This window comes from Delphinus delphis, chromosome 10 (assembly GCF_949987515.2).
Source record: "Delphinus delphis chromosome 10, mDelDel1.2, whole genome shotgun sequence".
In the NCBI taxonomy this organism is placed as follows: domain Eukaryota; kingdom Metazoa; phylum Chordata; class Mammalia; order Artiodactyla; family Delphinidae; genus Delphinus; species Delphinus delphis.
Genome location: NC_082692.2, coordinates 98,037,695 through 98,060,452, shown reverse-complemented (window position 1 = coordinate 98,060,452; position 22,758 = coordinate 98,037,695). Strand labels below are relative to the sequence as shown.

The 22,758-nt window shown below is 43.6% G+C and overlaps 1 pseudogene; it reads left to right on the top strand.

The window, feature by feature from the left end:
• Nucleotides 1-3,204: 3,204 nt before the first annotated feature.
• Nucleotides 3,205-9,622, top strand: LOC132432929 (store-operated calcium entry-associated regulatory factor pseudogene; annotated as a pseudogene).
• The last annotated feature ends 13,136 nt before the right edge of the window (nt 9,623-22,758 follow it).

The following is a 22,758-nucleotide window of genomic DNA, read 5'->3' as shown; positions in this document are numbered from 1 at the left end:
GCCAGAATACGCAAATTCAGATTCCGAGAGTAGATTAACAGTTGCCAGGAGCTGTGGGAGAGGCGAGTTTGGAATGACTGCTAGTGGGTACAGGTTTCTTTTTGGATGATGAAAATGTTCTGGAATTAAATATTGGGGATAGTTGCACAACCTTGTGAATATACTGAAAACACTGATTGTGTACTTTAAATGTTATATAGTTTAATAAAAACAATTAAAAGAACAGCATGTATACCCAGCACTTGTATTAGGACCCTTTTAGCTGCGGATAACAGAAATACAACCTCCACTAATTTAATCAGCAAGTTTACTGGCTCGTGAAACTTGGAGTCCAGAGGCAGAAGGAGCCTTCAGGATTCATTGATCCAGTAACTGAATGTTGGTATCATGAATCCTGACTTGTTAAATCTCTCTGCTCGTAGCCCTCAGTGTCAGATTTTCTTCAGGCTGGTAGTAAGATATCTCAAGTTACTCCGGGCATCACCTCACAAAGCACCATCCAAGGCAAAAAAGAGAGCTCATCTTCTTAAAAGTTTTCTCTTAAGAAAGGGGAAACTTCCCCCAAAGCCCCCAACAGACATGCCCTCACAGCTCACAGTCAGAATTGGCTCATGTGCTCATCCAAAGGCAATCAATGCAAACAGGGATAGGATTACTTTCAGACCACTGAGGTCCAGTCTGGATCTTGGGGTCCAGCAGTTGGCTGGGTGGGGAAGGAGTGGATATCGAACGTAGTAAGAATTAGGAAAGAAGGGGAAAACGGATGCTTGATAGGAAACCAAGAGCTTAATTAAGTTATCTCAACAGAATACGACTGATTCAATTTTTATAAATTTGATTAACCTAATATTAATATATTTAATCAATGAACTAGAAAGAAGTGCACGGACAATGTGGAATCCAGTATTCTCTACAGAGATTTAAGATGTAATAGTACCAACCAAGGATGCATCATAACCTCCATCCTCACTGCAAGAGAATCTCCTGAGAGGTTCCATCTCCCAATAGCTGGAAATCCCCTAGCAAGAGACCTTAGCTACAGAATAAGAGGAACACTTTGGAACTACCTACGCGTGTCTCAACAGCACAAATGAGTTGATTTCTAATCATTCCTCTCTAAGAAAGGGTGATTTGCAGAATATTTCTCTCCTATTTATAAATGGAAAAATAGTTAACAAAAATAAAAATAAACACATTTTTAAAAAGTAGGCAAGGGAATTCCCTGGTGGTGCAGTGGTTAATAATCCGCCTGTCAATGCAGGGGACACAGATTCAAGTCCTGGTCCAGGAAGATCCCACATGCCGTGGAGCAACTAAGTCCATAAGCCACAACTACTGAGCCCACGTGCCACAACTACTGAAGCCTGCGTACATAGAGCCCATGTTCTCCAACAAGAGAAGCCACCACAATGAGAAGCCTGCGCACCGCATCGAAGAGTAGCCCCCACTCGCCGCAACCAGAGAAAGCCCGTGTGCAGCAGCGAAGACCCAACGACCCAACACAGCCAAAAATAAATAAATAAATTTATTTATTTAAAAAATAAATAAATAAAAATAGGCAAAAGACTTGAATAGATGCTTCACAGCATAATATATACCAATGGCCAATGAGCATGTGCAGAAGTGCTTGACTTCAAAAGTCAACAGGGAAACGCCATTTCTAAAATTAAAAGCACTGAAAAGCCAAATGTTTGTGACGCTATAAAGCAGCTCAAAATGTCAAATATTGCTGGTGGGAGTGTAGGATGATATGTCCACTTTAGAGAACAGTTTGTTAGTTTCCTAGAAAGTTAGCAATGCCACTTCCATGACCCACCGATTCTTCTCCTAGTTATTAATCCACGGGAAATGAAAACATATGTCCACAGCGTTATTCAAGAATGTTCATAGCAGTCTTATTCATAATAGCCAAAAAGTAGAAACAACCCAAACGTCCCTCAACAGGACAATGGAGGAATAATTGCGGTGTATTCACACGATGAAATACCACTCAGTAAAAGACGGGAGTCACGACTGCTGCCTGCCCAGCATGGACGAATTTCACAGATAAGACGTTGAGTGAAAGATGCCAGACCCCCAAAAGTACATACTGTGTGGTTCCATTCATAAGATGTTCAAGAACAGGTACATCGAATTCATGGTGATAGAAATCAGAACAGTGATTGCCTACAGGGGTTAATCAGAAAGGAACACGAAAAACCTTCTGGGGTGATGGAAATGTTCTATATGCTGAGAAGTGTGTTCATTACACAGGTACACATTTATCCAAATTCACTTATTGGCACACCCAAGACTGGTACATTTCAGTGTATGTAAATTTGACTTCAATTAAAAGAAATGAAAAAGCTGAGAGCCAGAAGTTGTGACTGGAGGGAGGGTGTCTGGAGCCAAATGGGAAGAAGCAGGGATTCAGGGCTCAAGAGTTTGCCTCTGATGTTCTGGGCCCTGGGGACATGCAGGGGTGTGTGGCTCAGCCTTTGCTGCATGTTCTGGGGACACTGTCTCCCGTTACCCTGCTGTGCAGCTTTGGTGGCTGAGTCAACCGAGCTTCCTGAAACACCTTGGAGAGTTTGTCTCTGAGGAGAGGCTCAGGTGGAGGCACAGCAGCCTCTGGGTCTCCCTGCCTCCGATCCTGAAGCAACCAAGTGTGGGGAGGAACAGCCCCCGCTTTCCTGAGCAGAGCTGGACGGAGGCTTCTGAGAAATCTCATTTCAAGTGCCTGCTGCCCGCCCAGTCCTGCTCCATGATTTCTCACCGCTCTGCATGGGTGATGACTCAGTGCGGGGGAGGGAAACAGGAACGGCGCTCTGCCCGAGGAAGCCTGGGCTGCAGCTGGGGGAGGAGAAGCTGCCCATCCCTGCCAGGACTTGGGGTTTCCTCTCCTGATCTGTCTGCTGTCCATTCTGTCCAGGCAGGATGAAGGAACAGAAAGGGCTTGAACTCTGGGGACAGACTAAGCTGGGGCGGGGGGGGGCATCCTATTTAAGCCTCAGTTTCCTGTTCTGTAAAATAGGGTGGGGGTATCTTAGGACACTGGGTGATTTATTGAGGAAGAGCACTTAGGAAAAAGCTTTAAGGAGTGAGGGAAACAGGATAGGGAAGCGGGGAGCCAAGTGGGGAAGTGGCCACAGGTAAGGTCCAGCCTTAGCCTGATCCACTGTGGGCTGTGGGTTGTTCATGTCACAGAGTTGTTACCCACTCCAGATGCATCCCCATGTCAGCATTGACTGTGCGGTGCTCTTGAAAGGACGTAACCACCTGGTGAGGTTCCTGTCAACAGACGGCAATTCTCTGGAGAAGGGGGGTGGCTGTGAGCTCTTGGCAGTCAACGTGCTGGAGAGTGGACATGCTGGCCTGGCGACGGAGACCTACTGGTGCTGGGACCCCAACAGCAACTACTCTAGGGGTAAAATACCCGTTGCCCAGGGCTTTTGTGAGTTCACACAATAGGCAGTGAAGAAACAGTAACTATTTCTTAGCTGCGTGAGAAAGTGTACCCAGTACCATAAATGTGTACGCTCTGCCTACTGCAGATTCAACATGTTTTAGGGATCAGGGCAGAGTGAGACCCCAATATCTATGTATCTAAGCATGAGCAATACAAAGAAACACTTAGCAGATGAGAACTATTGTATATAGAATGGATAAACAACAAGGTCGTACTGTACAGCACAGGGAACTATATTCAATATCCTCTGATAAACCATAATGGAAAAGAATATGAAAAAGAATGTGTGTATGTATATATATATATGAATCACTTTGCTGTACAGCAGAAATTAACACAACATTGTAAATCAACTATACTTCAATACAATAAATTAAAAAAAAAAAAAAAAGAAACACAACAGCCGGAAGTTGGCAGAGCAGCTGTGTCCTGAAGACCCCCTTTTATTCCTGGATCACAGGAAAGTTTGGGGTTCCCAAGGAAGGTAGCTGGAGCAGTGTGGGGGACCCTTTAGGGACCTGGGGCAGTGGCTGCCTACCATCTGGCCTTACTGCCTTGCCACATAATTTCGCCTTCCTTCCATGTACCTAGAAGATCTTCATGCACACCTACCTGAGCCTCTGGTCATCTGTATCAACTCCTCCCCTTAACATTTCTCTATTTTGTGCTTCTAAGAAATTGAGAATTGACCACTAGGTACCACCACCTGGTCCATCCAACCCAAGACTCTGCTTTTGCTGGGGCTTTCCAGAAACAGTGAGTGGGAAATGTTCCTGGGATGTCCACACTTCCTCTAATAGTGTACGTCATGGGAGGAAAGAACAGTGACTTTAGAGTCAGACACACCTGGGTTTCAATCCAGCTCTGCCATCTGATGGCTGTGTGCTCTTGATCAAGTTGCTTTACCTCTCTGAGCCTCAGATTCTCCCTCTGTAAAAATGTGTAAATTAATGTGCTTGCTCAGAACGGTGATTAGGAAGATGAAGAGCCTCATCACGTGAGGTGCTCAGCACACAGTAAGCCCCTGATAAGCACTGACTCTTTGCCGCTTGTCTCCTCTGGAATGATGTCATGTATTTGGTCCTGTCACCCCTGGGGGAGCAGATTTCCTATGGTAACCACCTGCACTAGGGGGTCTGGCTTGTTTAGCCTAATGAACTTCTTTACCCTCTGGGAAGAGGCCCTCATCCTGTCGGTTTCTGGCCCCCGTTCCAGGAACTGCCCCACAAAGCCTCAATTCTTTCCTCTCAGCTGTTTCTTGCATCTCCCAGGAGACTATCTCTTTTACGAGCATCGTCTTTGTTCCCTCATCCGCACTTTTTCCTTGTAAAGATGGTTTGGCCAAGGTGGTGCCTTTGCCAGTAAGCTGTGTCTTTTGTTTGGAATCCTGGTAAGATGGTATGGAGCCCTAGTGGAATTTGCCATCACAGAGGAGGACTTGAAAGGGGCCAGTGGTCGGGTGCCTGAGCACCTGTTTCCTCCCTGTATTAGAGGTGCCTCTGCAGGTGAGGAGGGACTTTGAGGTCTAAAATGTCAGGGCACAGACAGAAATATCCCAGCCTGACCTTGGGGTAGCTAACAACTAAAATGTGTCTTTTGACACAGTCTGGGGGTTCAGAGAAAGTAGGAGAGAGACCCAAGCATGGAGGGGCCCTGCCCTGAGTTCTGGGACTATCACATGCAGGGGGAGGGGATCTGGGTTCAAGTTCTGGCATGGCCACTTACCAGCTACGTGATGTAGGGCATTTTATTGAACCACTTTGTGCCTCAGTTTCTACTCCTATAAAATGGGTATGATAATGACAATGAGCCTTTTTCCCCAACACTGGCTTCTTAACTCCTTTACATATGTGCATCGTCACTTCTATAATAGCACCTGCTTTCCCTGGGGAGAAACCCCTGCACACCCAAGCCCTGTGTTTGGGAAAGATTGGCCTTAACCTCCAGGCTTCAAGTTGGGCATGTATTTCAGCCCTAGCCTATGAGCACATTCTACCCTCACACCCTCCTTGATAGTTCAGATATGGATGCTAGACCCCTGGGGGCTCAATGACCCCAACAGGGCTTCTGTTGGAAGTTGAAAAACCGGAAGGTCTCTTTCCCCAGGGATTTCAGAGAGATTAGGGTTTCTGCTCAGAGCTGCTCATGGTCATTTTGCCTCCACAAAAGGAGAACATGATTGAGAAAGAAGCCGACACAGAGCCAGGAGATGAAGAGACAAAGGTTCTTTTTTTTTTTTTTAAAGCATTTTTTAAAATTTATTTATTTATTTTTGGCTGTGTTGGGTCTTCATTGCTGCACACGGGCTTTCTCTTGCTGAGGTGAGCGGGGGCTACTCTTCATTGCAGTGCACGGGCTTCTCATTGTGGTGCTTCCCTTGTTGCGGAGCACAGGCTTTAGGCACGCGGGCTTCCGTAGTTGTGGCACATGGGCTCAGTAGTTGTGGCTCACGGGCTCTAGAGCACAGGCTCAGTAGTTGTGGTGCACGGACTCAGCTGCTCTGCAACATATGAGATCTTCCCAGACCAGGGCTCGAACCCATGTCCCTTGCATTGGCAGGTGGATTCTTAACCACCGTGCCATCAGGGAAGTCCCGAGACAAAGGTTCTTGATAACATCCATTGAACGCCTGGATCCAGCTGGGCCTGAAGATCAGCCTCAGGGTTTTTAATCACTGTTTTTTGCTAAAGCCAGTTTCTGCTGGGTTTTCTGTCCCTTGCAGCTGCAGAGTCCTTCAGCCGTATTGTATATACAGTAGTATTATACATCCCTCTCTGGTTGTTTGGAGAATTCAGGGAGACAAGCCATGTGAGGCTCTTAACACAGGGCCTGGCATGCAGTAGGTACTTAATAAATGCCCCTTTCTCCCAGGGCTTCAGTTTTCTCATCTGTCAGATGGGTGCATTAAACTATATCCTATCACTTGTTAGTGGAGGTAGAGACCCTGAAGGAGAAGTCTGGGCAGTTTTTTTGTTGTTTTTTTTTGTTTGTTTTTTTGCGGTACGCGGGCCTCTCACTGTTGTGGCCTCTCCCGTTGCAGAGCACAGGCTCCGGACGCACAGGCTCAGCGGCCATGGCTCACGGGCCTAGCCACTCTGTGGCACGTGGGATCTTCCCAGACCGGGGCACGAACCCGTGTCCTCTGCATCGGCAGGCGGACTCCCAACCACTGCGCCACCACGGAAGCCCTGGGCAGTTCTTTTAAAGTAACAATGAAGCACTGTGGTAGGAAGAGCAATGGTCCCACACAATGTCCACATCCTAAACCCTGTACCTGACAGTAAGTTATGTTATGTGGCAAAAGGGCTTTTGTAGATGTGATTTAATTAAGGATTTTGAGATGAAGAGATTCTTCTAGATTATCTGGGTGGGTCCAACCCAATCACATGAGTTCTTAAAAGAACGTAAGAATTAGGTCAGAGAGATGCAACATTCCTGACCTTGAAGATAGAGGAAAGGGGCCTTGAACCAAGGAATGTGGGCAGCCTCTAGAAGCTGGAAAAGGTAAAGGGATGAATTCCCCCTATATCCTCCAGGAAAAAACGCAGCCCTGCCCACTCACTGATTTTAGTCCAGGGAGAATGGCGTCAGACTCCTAACCTCTAGGACTGTCAGATAATCCATTTGTGTTGTTTTTAGCCACTGAGTTTATGGTAATTTGTGTTAAAAAAGAGACAACAGGCCCAAAATGGAGTCACTTATACTAAGCTCCATGTCACCAAACTGAGACTTACTACCTAATTTAACTATAATTTCAGACTCTCCCAGGAATAGAATCTTAAACCAGTCAGGAACGACCTGGTCAGCACTACTGAACCTGCCTGATAGAAGCCTGTGCCCCCACTAAAGGAAGGTCACCTTGCATATCCAATTGCTTTGTGCTAGTATAACTTCCTCGTCCTGCTCCCTTCTTCAAAGCCTTTCATTTTGTACAGCTCCTCAGAGCCCCTTTCCGTCTGCTGGATGCGACACCACCTGGTTCCTGAATCACTGAATAAAGGCAATAAGAGCTTTAAAGTTTACTCAGGTGAATTTTGTTTTTTAATTTTGTAGCAGCAATGGGATCTGGAGGAAACTCCCAACAACTTTGGGGGCAACAAGAAACACAGGCAGCGGTACCCACAAATGCTTTTAGTTCTCTGCCTTTCTCGCCATTTCCAAGGGTTCTCCTTGGTACAGAGCTATGTTCTCTTTGCATTGCGCCACTGATGTAATTGGCTTTCTAGCCCAGGGCAGGTCAGCTTGAGTTAGCAGACAGTTCTACTAGAATCCAAGTCCCAAGCTCTTGGCCCAGTCCCTGGTTCCACTTTGGGAAATGCTGCTGGTTTAGTCCGCAGTGCCCCATTTGACTGGAATCCCAGTCCACAGTCCCCATTTGTTGGGGATGTGCTGGTTCAGTCCTTTCTCCGGTTCTACACTGGAATTGCTGGTGGTGCACACAGGCCTTCTCTTGGCCAGTCCACAGTAACAGCTCTTTGGTTACTGCTGGTGTGTTAACATGCACAGGAGGGAAAGGCTATTTCTAATGGGAATCTCAGAAGCCAAAAGCTGCAACACTGGTGGACATGGACTGAGTACTTCAAAGCTGTTAGAGCACTCACCACCTAACTCCAGGACTCCTATGTTAGAATACATTGATCACAGAATGGGTTAGAGTAACACTAGGTCACTCAACATCCTCAAGAAAATTTCCACGCAGCGAGGTACACTGTAAAACACCACACAATCCCCGACCCAGGGGCACATGCTTCTTAGGTATTTATTTGGGTAATGGGATCCTGAAATTCCCAAGAACCGAGCACACCTTCTGGCACACCCGCTTGTTTATGTCTAAGAACTGTGGTCCCAGGAGCTGTGGATACCCACAAAAATGGCAGAATCTTACCAAGACAACCTAGAATTATAATGGCCTTTATGAGGAATGTTCCAAGACAAGATCAATTAAGAAATGCACTTTAAAACAAGGGCTCCCAAATCAAACAAGCAGAATAGGTTACCTAATTTAGTTGTCATGCAGAAGCCTCCAGAGGGCTTCAAAACTACAAAATAGTTTCATTAGAAGAGTCACTGCCAAAAGCTAATGAAAAATTAAAGATGTAAGATGCACATAAAATAAAAGACTATGACATAACTCAGGCCACTCCCCTCCACCCCTCTTTATCTGCCATCTTCACCAAGCACCCTGGCCAAGGCTGGCGGGCTGGACGTAGCCAGACGCTGCCCTCTCCTCAGCTTCCTTTCACTTCTGCTGACCGTGGGCCCTGCCCAGGGCTGGAACGACTTAGACAGAATATTGTTGTGGGATGCAAAAGCTCTTACCCTCCACTAGGACCGCTACACCACTTCTCGTGGGTCGGCTCCAATCCCACAGTGACATGTACTGGAGGCGTAGCTGGATGGGATGCTTATACCCCCAAATTCATACCGTGTCACAACACAGGGTGGGATGGCTACGGTGTACAGTGGGAATGTAAGACTGATTTAGATATCAAGTACAAATTTGGAAAAACTGCCAGGCTGTAAAAGCTATGAATCCTCTGAAGGTACATACTAAGAGGCTCCTATACCTTGGAGTATAACTTAGATCACATGGAACCTGGCCTGAAGAAATTGAGAGAGTCTAGGGAAAACCATGGCTTTGACTCTTTATCTGATTATTATAAGAAGTTGTACTCCCCAGACTCATGTGGCATCAGTGGACCGATTACCATTGTGGTGCTACTTGCTATTGACTTTGGAGTTTATATATTGTTCCTTAGTGATGGTCAAGATTCTCCTCCACCATATTCTGAGTATACTCCACATTCCCATCATTGTCAGAGATTCACCAACTCAGCAGGCGCCCCTCCTGTGGGCTTTAAGGCTGAGTTCACAGGTCAACATGGTGCAACCTCTGGTTTTGGCAGTGCTTGCATGGACAGCAAGGAAATGAACATTCAGGACCAGGGTTCTGGACTGGCTTGGGACCTGGAGGAATATTAGAATATTTGGCAGCAAGAGAGCAGCAACACCCTTCTCAGACTCATGGTACCACCCGTCTCACCCTCCCTCATACTCCAGCACGTGGAAGAGCCCTGCTTACCACTTCTTGGAGGCACAGGTCGCTCTTCGGCATATTCAAGCTCAGAGACCAGACCCAGAACAGCAGCAGGATATGGTGGTACTAGAAGATGATAAAGTAAAAAGTTGAAGTCAAACACTGGTTGCAAAATTTCTGATTTTTCATCACTTTCTTTTTAAAGCAGTGCTACCTGCTAACAACTGGGGAAAGGGAATATACAAAAGTTCTGTGGTGTTTTGTTCTGTAAAGATTTTTGTATTATTTGAGGCTAAGAGGTGATATATGACAAAATGCTTATGTAGAGAATTATATGTTTGTGTAACATACAGATGTATATTACAGTTTTTGAAAGTGATGATTACTGTGGAACGCTAAAAATGTATTGTTTAATTTATAAAACCTGTGATGCCACAAGAAGCATTAAGAATGAAGTCTTTATGCCAATAGACACTGAGTACAGAAAATTTCAGACTTAGGTGGTTTTAGTTTATGAGTCATTGCCTCCTAGAAACAATGCTGATATATTTATTACTGGGTGTTTCCTGTTCTTCAGATATTTAAGCCAAGCTTTGGACTACTAATTATACTCAGCTGTGCGTTCTGATCACTTTTGAGCTCAGGAGCTTTGAATTCTTCAGTGGTGGGTGAGGTTCTAGTAAATGAGAATTACCTTTTTTGGAAAAGTAGAAAATACGTTATCTAGAAGGTTGTTGTGAACGTTTGTGTGCTGAAAACAACACTTGAAACCTCCATTTCATTTTAAAAATTGAAATATTTCCATTTTTACAATATTGATTTACAATATTATATTAGTTTCAGATATACAACATAGTGAGTGATTCAATATTTTTATATATTATACTCCATTTCAAGTTATTATAAATTATTGGCTATATTCCCAGTGCTATACAATATATCCTTTTAGCTTAATTAATTAATTAATTAATGGCCACGCAGCACGGCTTGTGGGATCTTAATTCCCTGATCAGGGACTGAACCCAGGCCCTCGGCAGTGAGAGCACAGAGTCCTAACCACTGGACTGCCAGGCAATTCCCTAGCTTATTTATTTTACAGATAGGATTTTGTGCCTCTTAATCTCCTAACCCTATTTTGTCCCTCCCCACTTCCCTCTCCCCACTGGTAACCACTAGCTTGTTCTCTATACCTGTGAGTTTGTTTTGTTATATTCATTCATTTGTTTTATTTTTTAGATTCCACATAAACGTGATAACATACAGTATTTGTCTTTCTCTGTCTGACTTATTTCACTAAGTATAATACTCTCTAGGTCCATCCACATTGTTGCAAATGGGAGAATTTCATTCTATTTTATGGCTATTCTGTTGTAGACATTTTATATATATATATATATACACACACACACACACACACACACACACACACACACACACATACACACACACCACATCTTCTTTATTCATTCATCTGTTGTTGATGGACCATATTCATTTTTTTAAAGAGGTAAAGTTCAAATACTTCAACAAATGTCTTCTAATAGCAAAATCATGCAGTTCTCTGTGGAATCTCAAGTGTTGCTGTAGCAGTCTGTTCAATCTTACATTAAAATGACAGAAAAATAAAATAAAATAAGACCACCTGTGGGTGCAGGTGATTCTCTTCACTTCTTGGTCAAGGACCGAACTAAGGATTAAAGAATTTTCTAAACCAAGGGAGGATTCCCCAAAAGTTTTCTGAAAAATTTAGAGCCCTTATTGAGGCCTAGGACCCCAGGCTGCCAGGTCTTTATCAGCTTGTGCACATGCTGGTAGGACCTGGTGAAGCCCAAAAACTGATGCGGGAAGCAGAACGGCACGACCCAAGGATAACATTTGAGATCCTCAGTCTTCAACACGGTCTCCTTATGGACGAGGAAAAGCTTGCAGAATAGCAACTGATCTTTTAAAAGCTATTTCTAGAGTCTTCCCTGCCTGCACTGATCGGTCAAACATGCAAACAAAAGGAAGATAAATCTGTAGCGGACTTTAAAGCCCATCTGGAAGATCTCTTCCTATGGCGTTCTGGGTTCCATACGATAAATGATGTCACCCAACCTGCTCTAGCTGCCTTATTTGTCAATGGATTATCTCTTGAGGTTGGTGGTTTGATAAAAGGCAGAAAAAAGGATGGGAGGCCCTTGGCCTGACTGGACTTGTGACTATAGCTGAGCACTTTGAAAGGATTGTAAACAAAGGTCCATCAAGCTGCAATCACCCCAAGGCCAGAAACCTAAAATAATACCCGGGCGTCCTCCGCTGTAATCTGCTAGGGGTCCATCATCAAAATGCTGGCCCGTGGGTCAATGTCTCATTTGTAATCACCTGGGACAGTGGGAAAATATTTTCCTCAAAGGTTTTATGCAAATCCTTCCACATCAAGTTGAATGCCCCCACATACCTACCATTGAAGGAGGACTCCCAAATGGTTCACTCCCAGGGTTGATGGGTCTCTGAAGGATTTTCTGGTAAACTGCTATGCTATTCCCTTAAATAGCCAAGGGAAACTAAAATTAAAATTAATGGAAAACCATGCCAAATTCTGGTAGATACTGGAGCCTGCAGATGGGATCCTGGGAAAACTGGCAGAAGCCAGTGAAGGGTGAGAATTCTTACCAAAAGCAGCTCTCCTGAATCTCTGCCTGTAGTGCTTGGTGGAAAGAGGAAAATACACCTTCACACTGTCCCTTTGCAAATCCAGACCCATTGGTTATTGGTCCTTTCTCTCCCAGGGACAGCTGTAACCTTCTTGTTTGTCTTCTCTTGTGTCCTGACAGCTTGGCTTGGTGACTGCCAGGCTGGGGGCCTCAAAATATGGCCAGACAGAAATGTGGGTTGAACGGTTGTGGCTAGTGTCCATTGCCAGCCCTCCAGGGAAGTGTCTAGGTCCTTCTTTCTCTTGGCTCCCTTTGGGAGTGGCTCTAGACCTTGGGAGAGTATTATATTTTGCACCCTCTTTGAGGATGCCTCTTGTATCCATGGGATTGTTCAATACTGCCAGAAATATTTACTGTTTGTCCCAGCTGAAACCTGGCAAGATATTTGAAAAGACTTTTAATGTAGCTCTATTGTCAGAAGTTGGCCAAATTGGAAGCTAATATTCAGAGCCTGATAGGAACTTTGTTTAGGCGTCTTCCCTTAAGCTAAATGTATCTAGAGAGAAAGTAAAACCTTCTGAAGCCCTTATGGAAAAATTTACTAAAACATTCCAAAGACAAACAGCCCTATACCCAGAACATAGAACTCACTGAATTTCCATCTTAGGTCTCCCTGATATAAAGAAGCAAATTGAAGATAATATAGCTGGAAGGAGAGATCAGCCCCTAGATATCATTTAGGCTACAGCCCATTCTTTGAAAAATTAAAAGTCCTTGGCTTTCAAATTTTTGCAAAACCAGAAACGCAGCTCTGGAAATAATTCAAAGTCCACTTATCCTTACCATCTGCAATTCCTAAGATTGAAAAAAAGAAAGAAAGAGGATTTTTAAAACTACAAACTGCCAGGGACTTCCCTGGTGGTCCAGCGGTAAAGAATCCACCTAGCAATGCAGGGAACGCAGGTTCAATCCCTGGTCAAGGAACTAACATGCTGCAGGGCAACTAAGCTCACGTGCCACAACTACTGAGCCTGCACACCACAGCTACTGAGTTGGCGCACCCCAACTAGAGCCTGCAGGCTGCAAACTACAGAGCCCATGTGCCCTGGAGTCTGTGCACTACAACTAGAGAAGAGAAAACCCACACGCCACGACTAGAGAGAAGCCTGTGCGCCACAACGAAGAGCCCACGCACCACAACAAAAGATCCCACATGACTCAATAAAGATCTCGCATGCCACAACTAAAACCCAATGCAGCCAAAAATAAATGAATAAATAAATCTTTTTTTAAAAAAATACAAATACAAACTGCCAGAGAAGCTCCCTTGCCCAAAATCTAGTCCACAGCTTCCATAAGATGACTTGCCAAGGATGAATACAAATCTTAAGTGTCTTCTCTAAAAATATTAATAGAAAAACCTTTAGCCATCCTAGCAGGTAAACTTAACTTATTCCAACTGCCAAAAAAAAAAAAAAGTTTGAATCCATCTGTTCTTTTATAAGCCAGTGAGTTTTGCATTATCATACCCATTTCACAGCTAAAAATGTGAAGTTAAAGCTATAAGATCTCTGCTTGCATTTGTCTAAATGTTTGTGTATGTCTATGAATGTATGTTGTAGCTGTGTGATATTTTTCTACCTTTGCGTGGCATTGCTAAGAGCAATTTGTAAAAGAACTTTAATTCACTTAAAGGAAAATACATGCTTCTAGACTCTCAAAAATATAGAAATTAACCCAAATGCTTTTCAACTTAACATGATTTAGGATAAATCTTTAGTAAATAAAAGCTAGTTTAAATTTTTTGGTTTAATTAAAAGAGGCCTGTCTTTAGACTTATCAGCACCAAATATAAAGCTTTTACTCTACTTAAGTTTACTAAAGTCAAATAAGCTCATGTTATCTTTGTTACAGACTTTGTCAGCAAGAAAAATAGCTTGGGATGACAGCAGACTTTGTCCAATGTCCCGAGAAGTTTTCGTGGATAGTTAAAACATAATTGTTAAGAACAACTGATGTAGACAGATATAAATGAGATAAAAGTTTTCAGGTGAACTTTCAGCAATAACTATGTGTAAAAGTATGTCTACTAAAAAATAGTTTGCCAAGTAGTTTTATAAACTGAAACTTTAAAGTTTTGATAAGTTAACTTAAATGATGGAAATTCATTGAAAATCTAGATCATTTCCAAATACAGCGCATTCATTACTGAATACAGATTTATCCACTTTTAGCTTTTTCTCAGAGGAACTAAAGCTATTTGGGTCTACCCGTAAACATGTCTTCTTCCACATTTAAAAAACTGTACTGTGAGGAAGCATATGCTTCTAGAGGTAATTCACGTATTCATCCATTTGCCAATCTAAAGAACGCTAGTGTAAGAGACAGTCTACAATTGCTTACTTCTTAGTTTTCCCTAGAAATTAAAGGTTCTTAGACTTAAGAATTCTAATCAATATATGTACTTAAAACTACTTAGAAATAATAAGGATGAAAGGAAACAAGTGTTTGTGGAAATTAGGTAAAGAAAGCAAAATGACTGATCCAGGATGAGAAAGAGTAAAAACATAGGACAAAATCTGAAGGGGTATTAAAAAAAAAACTTGTGGAAGTTTTGTGGAAAAGGAATCTTAGGAAAGGAATTTTATGCATGGTCAAGCTAAGACTGGAATGAATTAATTAAAAAAGGGAGTTTTTATATCAAAAGTACACTGGTACAAAATCAGAATTTGGTTTTCTCTTTCAAAGTTGTTTTGTTTTTTTTCTGACTTTTGGTCTGCTTTTGATAACAATGATATTGTGAAAGGTTTTTCTTTACCTTTTGAGTAATCTGCCTAGAAAGCAAAGATTTATGTCTTACCAAAATAATTTCCTGTGCTTCATGTTGTCTTAGGTCTTTGAATATTTAAGAAAACTGAGTTTTCTCAATTGTAAAAGAGCTAAGTTTTGCTTACAACTATGTAACCTTTTGTATATGCCTTGGAAATCTTTCACTGTCACTTTAGTTAAATATCTAAGCGTTGTTTCATGACGATCTTTATTTAGTCAAGGGTCAAAAACTTTCTATATTTATTTACCAACTTTGTCAAATTCCAAATGAAGTCTTTTTGACTTAGAAGTAACTTAGGGATTTTCCCAGAGGACCCCTGGAACATCTCAGAAGATGTGTTCTCTCTCCTTATATTGATAAAAAAGAAGATGTTGAGCTAATTAGGCTTATTTAATATGTTAAATTATATGGGAAGCATTGTTAAATAAAAAGTAATACCAAGCCTTCTTTATGATGTACTCATAAAGGTATAAGTTATAAGTGTTCCAGAAATTATTTGAAATTCCTAAAATTCTGACGTGTCCTGGAATGTTATCAGTCATAATTCTAGTTATCTTACAATATTGTATGTCTCAGAAATAACCAAATTTCTATTGCATTATAATGAACTCTAATCAGATCTTTAACTATCGCCATTATTAAAATCTTTTGTCATTTACAGACAGTTATTGTCCTACTCTGATGCTTTTGTAAAAGTGAGATTCATGGAAAGGACCCTACCAAGTATTCTTGACCCCTGACACTACAGCCAAATTACGAGGTGTTGAAACTTTGGGACATATTTCACAGCTGAAGAAGACCCCATCTGACATCTGGTCTTGTGTAAATGCCAGAGACCTCAAAATCAAATTGACTAGGAAGAGAAGCAGTCAACACTGAGGTAGACTGCTTCCTCCCAAAACATCAGATCAAGGGGATCAAGCACGTTTCCTTCCATTCCTCCTTCCCTTTCTGACCATTCTTTTCTTAATTCTTACACCATGAGGCTCTTTATGATTCTTTTGTCCACCTTTTTCCTTGCTCTGGCCTGAAAAGTTTACTGTTCACATATCTCAGGCCACTGTAAATGAGGATAAACTGACTGTTGGATTTGCTTTGATGCTGATGATACTGTAATTCTTTCTGCCTGTCACAAATGTCTTCCTGATTTCCAACACCTCAGTTTCTCAAAAAAAAAAAAAACCACAAAAAGCAAAACTCATCCCCGTCTCTATTGTGTCAGACTCTCTGACCTTGGGAGTCCATTTCCTTGTCTCTGGTTAACAACCTCAAACCCAGAGAACCTTGCATCCAGGCTGTGTATAAGGAAAGGAACCCAAGGCACAGGTAAGTAGAATAAAACCTCCTGTGTAGTCTACCGACTCTTAAATTTTACTGACCCGGCTGTCACTTTCTAGGCCTGAGCCACAGACTCAAACGGCAATTACCAGGAGGCATTCGTGATTCAAAATTAGCTTCCTTTGGTAGATCACTCCTCCCCTTGCTCAGAGTAAATGCAAACAAAGCTATGATCAGAAACCTCTCCTTAACTTTTGAAGATTTTGTAGAATCTGCAGCTAAAGCAATAGCTGCCCCACAAAAATTCTTAAATTCTCTGGCCACAGCTGTTCTTGCTAACAGGCTAGCCCTTGATTATCTTCTAGCTGAGCAAGGAGGTGCTTGTGCAATGGCCAACACCACTTGCTGAAACTGGATTAATACTTCTGAAGAAATTGAAACTCAGCTACATAAAATCACTGAACAAGGCACTTGGCTTAAGAAATTGACTCCTTTCTTTGACTTATTTGATTCTGATTGGTTTGGGTCTCGGGGAACATGGCTCTGAAATGCACTCCAGACATTGAGAATCATCCTGCTTATAATAATCATAGTAGTTCCCCTGGTGTACTGTATTCTCTCAGAAGCTTTAAATTCATGTTTGCAACTGCCAGTCACCAAACAAATGATCTCCCTAAGCCCAGAATGTCAGAAAAGGAATGAAGAGAATGACCAACCAAAGGAATGAAGAAATGAAGAGAAAGACTGCACTTGTGACCTGTGAATACCACAGAGATCCAGCAGAAAGATGTCATGACCTGTAAATACCACACAGAGGGTCAGGAAAAACTGTGAGAACTCCGGAGAGGTAGCTGGGAGTAGCGTTAATGGCTTAAATTTTGATAGCATCTCTGTTAGACTGAGAGCTTGACCAAAAGGGGGATATTGTTAAAAAAGAGACAACAGGCCCCAAATGGGGTCACTTATACTAAGCACCACATAACCAAATTGAGACTTAATACCTAACTTTGTTATAGTTTCAGCCTTTCCCAGGAATGGAAACTTAAACCAGTCAATCAGGAATTACCTGGTCAGCACTAGTGAGGTCATCTGCTTGACAGACCACTGCCATTCTCTCTAGGAAGATGACCTTGCCATAAGCAGTCCACTTTTTGTTAGTATAACTCCCCTGTCCAACCCCTTTCTGCCTATAAGATCTTTCATTTCGTACAGCTCCTTGGAGCTCCCTTTTATCTGCTAGATGGGATGCTGCCCAATTCATGAATTATTGAATAAAGCAAGTAAGATCTTTAAAATTTACTCAGTTGAATTTTGCTTTGTAACATTTGTTACAGCAGCAACAGGAACTCATATAAGCATTCACATATATTCTTATTCTTTTCATTCATTCATCCATTCATCCTTCAACAACTATGTGCCAGGTCCTATTAGTAAAACACAATTTCTGCTCATAATCTACGTGGGGACACAGATAATTAATACCCACTTTGAAAATCTCTGTAATGGAAAAATTAAAGCTCAGTTTGATGAGCACTACAACAAAGGTCAGACAGATTTCTATGGCAACAAAGAGGAGGCACCTAACACATCTTGGGAGTGGGGCTGATGGTGGTCAGGGAAGACTTCCTGTAGGAAATGCCATTTAAGCAGAGACCTAAAAGGATGAGCAGAATTGACCAGAATATGAGCAGTGTGGCGTGGGGCATGCTAAAAAGTGTATGGTGGTGTATTAGTTACGTTTCTCCAGAGAAACAGAACAAACAGAATGTGTACATATGTATATAGAGAGGTTTATTTCAAGGAATCAGCTCACATAATTGTGCAGGTTTGATAATTCTAAAATCTGCAAAGTAGGCCTGCAGGCTAGAGGCCCAGGGAAGAATTGCAGTTTGAGTCCAAGGGCCAACTGCTGGCAGAATTCCTTCTTGCTTGGTGGAGGTCAGTCTTTATTTTATGAAGGCCTTCAACTGATTGGATGAGGCCCACCCCCACTATGGAGGGCAATCTTCTTTACTCAGAGTTCACCAATTTAAATGTTGATCTCATCCAAAAAATGCAAACATCCAGAATAACGTTCGACCAAATATCTGTGGTCCAGCCAAACTGACATACAAAACTGACCATCACAGGTAGGCACCAACTTGCTCCACAACATATGGACACACAAAACATCACATTATCTTATTTGTCTCAATCGCGTAAGGGTGTCCCTCTGCCCACACTCACCCGATTGGCAAGCACTCAGTCTCAGGCATGGTTTTGTGGGCTACTCTGTTTTAGGCTCAAACAAGAATCAAGGATGGGGGCTTTCTGTGACAGTGGGAAAACAGGGATGGGAAACAGGGATGGGGCCTGTTCTTCAGCTCACTGAGAGGCTACTGTGGCCATTTATTCTTCTGCTCTCCTTAGCAGCTGTTTAGCCTGCTTCTCAGTGCTCCATTGACCAGCCCCTGTTGACTCCAAAAGTTTCCTTCACCACCAGCCACATACCTGGCCATGGAAACCCTCCTGCCTCAAGCTCTCTGGGTGGTCTCTCCAGCCTCCCCAGGCATTCTGGAACCATAAAGACACTCCCTGTCTTCCTGCTTTGCAAAACCAACAACGCTGAGAAACCCTCCCTTCCCTTCCTGCCCCTTCCTCCCCAGTCAGATCTCTGCCTCTGCCGCTGCCTCCCTCCATGGACCCCCTCCCATCCCCACATTTGCAGTCTGGCACAGGTGAGGGCCCTTCCATAGGCCTGGAAAGTTCTCTCTGAGGCACTGAAACACAAAAGTTCCTGGAGGTATCAGAATCCACACTGAGAATTATAAAGGGGTTTGGGGGAGAGGGGAGGAATTAATACAGGCTTCTCATTTTTTGAGCCATGTGCAGGGGTGAGAATCAGTCAGAGATGAGTTCCTCAAGACACATGGACACATTAGACAAAAGGACGGCTTGTGCAAAGGCCCCAGGGCAGGGGCAGGGCAACAAGGAGGCGGGAGTAGACCAGGAAGGAGAATGGTCAGAGATGAGGAGGGTGCAGGAGGCAGGGCCAGACCACCGTTGGGCCTTGAGCCAGGGTGAGAAATTTGAAATGTATCCTGAGGATTGAGGGGAGACATGGAATGCTTCTGAGTGGGAAGCAACACAATCACATTTGTGCTTTGGAAAGCTCCCTTTGGCAACTGGATAGAAAGTGTCCTTGATGGGTGTTATGGGCTAAATCGTGTCCCCTTAAAACCCATATGCTGGGGACTTCCCTGGTGGTGCAGTAGTTAAGACCCCACGCTCCCAATGCAGGGAGCCTGGGTTCAATCCCTGGTCAGGGAACTAGATCCCACACGCATGCCACAACTAAGGAGGCTGCATACCGCAACTAAGGAGCTGGCGAGCCACAACTAAGGAGCCCACCTGCCACAACTAAGGAGCCCGCCTGCTACAACTAAGGAGCTGGCAAGCTGCAACTAAGACCCGGTGCAACCAAAAAATTAAAAAACCCGTATGCTGAAGTCCTAACCCCAGTACCTCATAATGTGACTGCATTTGGAGATAGGGCTTTTAAAGAGGTGATTCAGTTAAAATCAGCTCACATGGGTGGCCCCTAATCTAAGATTTCTGGTGTCCTTATAAGAAGAGGAAATTTGGACACACATACACACACGGAGAAGACAGTCACGTACAAGGAAGGAGAGAGGCCTCAGCACCTTGATCTTGGACTTCCAACCTGCAGAAGAGTGAGGAGATACATTTCCGTAGGTTAAGCCCTCCGGCCTGTGGCCCTCTGTCACGGCAGCCTGAGCCGATTCATACACTGGGGCAAGAGCAGCCGCCAGGACACCACCGAGGCAGCTGCTGTGGTTTCTCAGATGAGAACTGACTGTGCCTCAGGGTGGGGCTCGGCCTGGGGGTGATGAGCAGATGGTCCTTGGAGGTGCTCAGAGGCCTGCAGCTGGGCAGGGCCTGGACCAATCACATCGCTTCCCCTTCAAGGATGTGAGAAAGGCGGGGTTTGGTGGTGATTCGGCCACATCTGGAAAACAAGTCTCCCAGCCCCATTCCCACCATGACTTGCTGAGTGGGCTCCCCTGAGCCTTAAGCAGACTTCCTCAAACCTGAAGTTTTCTCTTCTCTCGTCTCTTTGACAAACTGGCATTTTCCAAAGCTTGGTCATACCGAGAATATGACCAAGTTCTTATCAAAAAGGATCAGACCGTTTTTCTTCCTTTTAGAGCACGAGCACACCCAGGGGTATACTTCGTTAATTGTTTTGTGAAAACTTGGCATTTGGACACTTCCAGTGGTTTTTATTGTGGACAGTTCTAGAAGCAATATACACACATATATGATTATATATATGTATATACACATAGTATTTGTGTATTAAGATTTGTATAATTATATATTAATAGTGTTTTATTGAGTTGTTATTAAAGTACAGAAAAGTGCATAAATCTTAGGTGTACAGCTTGATGAATTTTCACCTCTGCTCATACTGCTGTAACCCCCACCCAGATCAAGGTGTTGAACACCTTCATCCCCCCCAAAAGTTCCCCATGCCCCCTCACAGTCGATAACCACCACCCCTCCACACTCACAAAGCAACCCCTCTATTATCACTACAATTAAGTTTTGTCTGTTTTTAACTTTGTATAATGGACTCTTACAATCTGTAGTCTTTTGTGTCTAGTTTCTTTCACTCGAGATAATATTTCTGAGGTTCATCTACGATGCTGCATTTACCGGCAGCCATTCTTTCTTATTGCTGAATAACATTCCATTATATGACTGGACCTCAATGCATTTACCCAGTCTCCAGCTGATGGACAGAGGCCAACTTATTTTGAACAAAACAGACATCGGTCATGTTGAATTTCAATGAACAAAATGTCAGGGCTGAGTAGAGGGAACCCTAGAGATCATCTGTTTCTATTTTCTTATTTTGTACATGAGGCCCAGGGAAGGAAGGTGACTAGCCCAAGGTCCCACAGCTTTGTAAAGGCACAAATAAGATCCAAACCAAGTCTTCTTCTTCTCTGGCCAATAGAGGCTCTTTTTTTTATTCAACTCCATATCTCACTGTATCTCTTAAACAAATGTGAAAAAATCAATCTTTTACATCCTAAATGGACACATCTTTTCGGCATGTAATGGCAAAGAAATGGGAATTCGGTCTGGAGTGTGTGAAACACAATTTTCTCCCTCTAAAGTCTGACATTTTCCTTGGCAAGAGCTGTAAGCCTTTCAAGCCTCTGGTGCCTGGCCTCGTCTATCTGCTTTGCTCTCCCTACGGTTCCATCTAGAAAGGGAGGCTGGAAAAAGGGCAAGGTTCCTGTTGTCTGGAGGGCATAGGGCTGGGCAAAGACAGCCTTGGTGTACAGACGTAGCTTGGCACTGAGCCTGGTAAGGGTCAAACAGCAAGAAAAAAGGAACAGAAAGGCCCCAAGTAGGTGACTGATGTGTTGTTTTGTTTTTAAATAAATTTATTAAATTTATTTATTAAATTAAATTTATTTAAAATTTTAAATTTAATTTAATTTAAATTAAATTTATTAAATTTATTTATTTTTGGCTGCATTGGGTCTTCGTTGCTGTGCGCGGGCTTTCTCTAGTTGCGGCAAGCAGGGGCTACTCTGTTGTGGTGCGCAGGCTTCTCATCACGGAGGCTTCTCTTGTTGCAGAGCACGGGGTCTTCAGTGGCTGTGGCATGCAGGCTCAGCAGTTGTGGCACACGGGCTCAGTTGCTCCGCGGCATGTGGGATCTTCCCAGACCAGGGCTCGAACCCATGTTCCCTGCATTGGCAGGCGGATTCTTAACCACTGCGCCACCAGGGAAGCCGGTAACTGATGTTTTCTTTAACTTTCAGGGCCTTAGGAGACCCTCATGAATGGAGCTTCAAGATTTGGGGTGTCCAGAGCAGAGGGAGAAACCCAGCTTGCTGGACAGCCCTGAGTTGGGATCCCTGCTCAACTAGCTGTATGGGCTTAGGTGAGTCATTTTCCTTCTTTGAGCCTGCGTTTCTTCCGTTGCAAGATGGGGAGGGTCATTCCCACTGGGAAGGTTCAAGGATCCAGTGAAAAGACAATGGGAGAATGGCGATGGGTCAGGCTGAGTTTCTTTTCCCTTCCTATAGTTGATGGCTGAGAAGATTCCAAGGCGCACCTACTAACTGAACTGCTAAGTTACTGAAGCCTCCCCACACCCCCACCCCAGATCCATGGCAAGTCTGGCAGCTTCCACAGGTTTGTCCACAATTCCCATCTGTCCAGCTCCAGGACAAGTAGGCAAGCCCAGCACCATGGTGGAGGAACATGGCTGTCATTTTCCAGGAGAATCAAGGGGTGTGTCTCTGGGACTTTTCTCGGGGACAGATACTACTTGCCATGTGACTTGGGCAAGTGTCTTCCTCTCCCCATTTCTGTTGCTTTAACTGTAAAGTGGGATTAAATAATTCCCCCTATATTGCAAGATTATCACCAGGATTAAGTGAAGTAATGATTGCAAAGCACTTTACACAGAGCCCTGTTAAAAAAGAGGAAGCAGACCCAAATG